The 5,534-nt window shown below is 41.4% G+C and overlaps 1 non-coding gene across 1 annotated transcript; it reads left to right on the top strand.

The window, feature by feature from the left end:
• Positions 1–3,237: 3,237 nt before the first annotated feature.
• On the top strand, positions 3,238–3,344 carry LOC112787641 (small nucleolar RNA R71). Its single transcript, XR_003195042.1, has one exon. It is a non-coding gene; the product is annotated as a small nucleolar RNA R71 (small nucleolar RNA).
• Positions 3,345–5,534: the final 2,190 nt, after the last annotated feature.

Raw genomic sequence — 5,534 nt, 5'->3', positions numbered from 1 at the left:
TCACGTTAATGACCGGATCAGTGAGGAGCTCCTATCTTCACTTTTCTACCTCCTTTGTGATTTCGGGACACTCAGTTTTCCTAACTTGAAACCCCAGCTCATAAATGATCTCCTTATCCACCATCCATCCGTATTGCAATGCATGGTGCAAGCTTCTAAATCTCTTTTCATCATACGGGTGTTGCTCCATAGGATCCTTTCCTTTCTTTCTTTTAGAGCTCGAAGATGCCATGAATGAGAGTAAATGTGTGAAGGTGGTAAGGGTGTGGAGACTTTTGGCTGTTTAGGGTTGAGTGTAATGAAGGGAGTGAGTGGGAATGTTTTTAATGGGATAGGAAGTTCTTGGTTCCGAAAGGGAGAGGTGTGAAGAGTGGGATACGGAGCAAGGGTCACTTATATAGGGAGGTTGTGAATGAATGTAGGGTGTGGATTAATGGAGTGATTGTTTGATGGACGGTTGGGGTTGTGCATGGGGAAAGGACAAGGATCATCACTTTATGAGGGCTATTAGGTCGGTCTTCAAGGGTCTCCTTTCTTCAATGTTGCATGGCAACATTTTCCAATGCATTCCCCTTTGGGGCACGTGTGTAATCCCTCTTCATGAAGTGGCCGAACCTTCTTCATTTAATTGTCCAATCAATCTTCTCCAATGCTCCTTTCCTTTTTCCTATAAAAATAAAATAAAAAAAATCAATATCATAAAAAAAAGATTTAAACTTTACGGCTAGAATAATAAAGAAAAAGAATTAGATTGTTTATTCATGAATACCAACTAACTAATTAACTGTGCATCCTTATATGCATATTCGTGGTACCTTGGATGACACCAAACTTAGTTTGGAACACTGTGATGAAAAGTTTGTGTTCAAAGCTCCAAGACTAGCATGCTCTGGGTTGCATTCATGCTTTCTTGGCATGCTTTGAACACCAAACTTATTCTTCACTATATACTGCATAATAAGGATTTTACCAAGTGTTTGTCAAGTTTGGGTTGGAATTCATAAATATTGACTTATTCACTATTTTCTAAAAGCATATAAAATATGGGTTGCCTCCCATGAAGCGCTTCTTTAGAGTCACTAGCTTGACGTTTCACCTTCATCAGGGAGGTCGATAGTGCTTCAAGTCTTCTCCTCTGGCAGTAGACCTATATCCAGTAGTTGTATCAATGATCTCTACATGTTCCAAGGAGAGAACTCTGTTGATAGCGAAGACCTTAGGTAACTGAGATGGCACAGTGGGGAGATCAGGGGGGATATTTGGGAAGTAAGCTGAGATCACTTTATCCCCTGGAGAGAAGTCCTCTGTAGGGATCTTTTTGTTCCTCCACCTCCTTGGTACCTTCTTCTTTGTTCCTTGTGATGTTGTCTTACTCTTTGTGGTCTCTTCTTCTAAAGGAATTTTGAAGTTATCTTCACATGCCTCTGGTGGTTTAGGTTCTTCCAGCTTTTCCTTGAGCTGTGACAGCTGCTTGTTTCCTTGTCCATCAACCAAGGAAATCTTCGGAAGAGCTTGTTGTTCTTTAGTACTCATCTCTTTCTTCAGTATCTCACTGTGATCCTTCCTTGGTTCCTTGTTCTCTTGATCTGCTTCTTGTGAGTGTTTGAAAACAGTGAAGGCGAGCTGTTCATCATGGATCCTCAAAATTAGCTCCCCTCGCTCCACATCTATGAGTGCTCTGGCTGTAGCTAGGAATGGTCTTCCCAATATGATTGGGTGAGTGTTTCTCTCTTCCATGTCCAATATGACGAAGTCTGCTGGGAGGAAGTATTTCCCAACCTTTACTAACACATTTTCCACCACTCCTATTGCTTATTTTTGAGTTTTGTCAGCCAGCCTGATGACTACATCTGTGGGCATTATCTCATTGATCTGCAGCCTCTTCACAAGGGACAAGGGCATTAAATTGATGCTTGCTCCCAAATCGCAGAGTGCTCTATCAAACATTGTTTCTTCTATGGCTCAGGGTATGTGAAAACTCCCTGGGTCCTTTCTTTTTGTAGGCAACTCTGGTTGAATGAGGGCGCTGCACTCCATGTTCATCACTATAGTTTGGCCTCCCTTGAGTGAGCTTTTCCTGGGAAGCAGTTCCTTCATATACTTGATGTATGCAGGCATTTGTTGGATGGTCTTGATTAATGGTATGTTTACATGCAGAGATGCAAACAAGTCAAGAAATCTTGAGTATATTCTCTTCTCCACAGCACCATTGAGTAGTTGAGGAAAGGGTGCATAGAGTCTCAGTAGCTCCTGTTGTGAGATTTTTAGTTCTTGGTGATCTTTTTCCTTCTCCTCTGCTGAGGTATCTCCAGGTTGTTCTGATGGCTTGTTTGGCTTGTCCTCAGTCTCCTTATCACTTATAGTGACCATCTTGCAATCTTCCCATCTTACTTTCTTTGTTTCTCCTCTCGGATTTTTCTCTGTGTCACTTGGGAATCCATCTGTAGGTTTGGGAATCTGCTCAGAGAGATACCCTACTTGAGATTCCAACCTCTTGATGGTGTCTCCCTGGTTCTTAAAATTTGCTCACACTTCCTCCTTGAACACCTTGATGTCTTGAATCTCTTTGCCTATGCCTTCAAGTAGATTCTCAATCCTTGAGAGTCTGTCATCAAATGATGGTGGATTGGGATTAGAGGTGGAGGGATGAGAAATGTTATTTTGGTTTTGATATGGATGTGGAGAGGTGTTATCATGGTGGTGTTGATATGTTCTCTGTGTGAATTGTTGGTGAGCTGCATTGTTGTTGGGGTTGTGACGTCTCTGATCTTGGCCTTGATCTTGTTGATTCCCCCACCTAAAGTTTGGGTGATTCCTCTATCAAGGGTTGTAGGTCTTGGAGTATGGATCATGGTTTTGCCTAGATGAATTCCCAATGTAGTTGCCTTGCTCCTGACTACCCTATGCTTCTTCATTCACTCATTCTTGGGTTGCTGATGAAGTGGTGATTGCTGCTACTTGGTTCCTCTCCATCTTCTTGGTGAGGTCAGCCAGCTGCTTGGTAATGAGCTTATTTTGGGCCAACAGAGCATCTACATTGTTTAGCTCCATCACTCCTCTAGTGTTCCCTCTTTCAGAAGCATAGAAATAGTCCTTTTCTGCTACAGTTTCAATGACATATATGGCCTCCTCAATGGTCTTCTTCTTGTTCAGAGATCCCCGGAAGAGTGGTCTACTGCTTTCTTTGATTCATAAGAAAGGCCTTCATAGAAAATGTGTAGCTGCATCCATTCATTGAACATATCTGGTGGACACCTCCTTGTCAGATCCTTGAACCTCTCCCATGCATCATATAGAGTCTCACCATCTTGTTGCCTGAAAGTTTGGAACTCAGCTCTCAGCCTGTTGATTCTTTGGGAAGGATAGAATCTGGCTAAAAATTTATTCACCACATCTTCCCAAGTTGTCAAACTCTCCTTCGGAAAAGACTCTAGCCACTTGGCTGCCTTATCCTTGAGTGAGAATGGAAATAAGAGCAGTCTATAGGCGTCAGGATGAACACCATTAGACTTCACCGTGTCACATATCCTCAGGAAGGTGGTTAGATGTTGATTGGGGTCTTCTTGGACTCCTCCTCCTCCGAACAGTTGTTCTGAACAAGGGTGATGAGCTGCGGTTTTAGTTCAAAATTATTGGCATGGATGGTCGGCTTTTGAATGCTACTTCCACAGTTTCCTGGGTTTGGATTGATGTAAGAGCCTAAAACTCTTCTCTCCTCCCCAGCATGATTTGCTCGACCTTCTCTGCCATGGTTGTGAGCCTCTTCTTCATGATGGTTTTCCATGTTTTCTTCCATGTTTGCTTCAAAGTATTCCTTCTCTTCCTCGGCACCCACTACTCATTTTTCTCTTGCTTCCCTTCTTAATCTGAGGAAGGTCCTCTCAGGTTCTAAATCAAAAGAAGTTGAAGCCCCGCTTCTTCTCCCTGTCATACAACCAACAAAGCACAAGCAAGGAAAATAGATGCAGGAAGTATTTCTGTTAGAATTACTGTTAGTGTGAGTGATGCAATATATCAAACCGTTAGTGGGTCAGTGAACTGAATTGTAAATAACTAAAAAAAAAACAAAAAAGTAGGGGGAGGGGAAGAAATTAACTAAAACTGAAAGTAAATTACTCAAACGGAAAATTAAATCAAACAAACTAAAAATGCTCAATCTAGATATCCTCCAATTTAATCATTGTTGATTCAAAATCAATCCCCGGCAACGGCGCCATAAACTTATATTCCCAATCCACCATCATTTACCACTGGAGCTGGAACACAAAGCTCTCTGGGCTCTTAAGATACTAAATTTTGACAGCATTGCTGCTGGTGCAAAGAGGATCCTGCAACTGCAAGAGATGGAGGAATTTAGATCTCAAGCCTATGAATATGCCAAGATTTATAAAGAAAAGGCAAAGAGAAGACAAGACCTGCATCTGGCACCAAGGAGTTTTGAAAAGGGGAAACAAGTACTCCTTTACAACTCCAAATTGAGACTGTTCCCTGGCAAACTCAAGTCAAGGTGGTCAGGACCCTTCCTTGTCACAAAGGTCTCCCCATACGGGCACATAGAAATCATGGACGAAGGTTCAGAGAGGACATTCACTGTGAACGGACAAAGACTCAAACATTATATGGGCAACATGGGGGAAAACCCCAGAGTAAAGTATCATCTCAATTAATTGAGGAATCGTCGAGCTAGCGACGATAAAAGAGCGCTCTGTTGGGAGGCAACCCAACCTCAGGTAGTTTCCTTTTCATCTTTATTTCAATAAAGGTCACAAGTTATTTCCCGTGTATTGCGAGGAGCTAAGTTTGGTGTTTCACACCAAAACAATCCAAGAGTAAAAGTGTAATTCTAAGTTTGGTGTTCCACCGAAGATATTAGTTAGAATCACACTACACTCCAATGGCAAAATGCTAGCTCCAACTAATCAGGGGAACCACTTAGCAGTAGTTTAGTCTTTAGTTAATAGTTACTTAGTTAATAACAACGTATGAGGCTCTCTGCAAGTATGCAATCTATTATACTAGGCAAGGAACTAAGTTTGGTGTTCACATACCAAATTAAGTTCAGAAATTCACAAGCATACATGCAAGCTAACTATTTCTCAAGTGCTTTGGGAACAAGCAATTTCCAATAACTTTGCAGGAACCTTCTGAGGAAATGGTGCACCATCATCCAAGGAAGTAAAGGAGCAAAAACTATGGATGATGACAACAAGGGGACAACTAGAAACCATCACCCGAAGGTCGTATTGTTACTTAATTACATATACTTGAAATTCTAAAAAAATTGGAAGTCCCAAGGTGCCCTTGATTAATAGTTACTCATTAGTTTAAATCGTTAGAATTTAATGTTTGTTTTTATTGCTTTTGTCATATATGTGCTGTCCACGATACCTGCTGCATCTTCACCTTGCTTATTTGTATGCTTGTCCCCTTTTGAATCAAATGAAAAGAGAATGAGTGTTTTATAAAAGACTAGAGTGGAGTTCATACTATGGAGTAAGTTCCAGAGTTTGTGGTGTGGTCATAAGTTAGTTAAG

The sequence above is a fragment of the Arachis hypogaea genome, chromosome 20 (genome assembly GCF_003086295.3).
Source record: "Arachis hypogaea cultivar Tifrunner chromosome 20, arahy.Tifrunner.gnm2.J5K5, whole genome shotgun sequence".
Lineage (NCBI taxonomy): Eukaryota > Viridiplantae > Streptophyta > Magnoliopsida > Fabales > Fabaceae > Arachis > Arachis hypogaea.
This window is presented reverse-complemented; position numbering and strand designations above follow the sequence as displayed.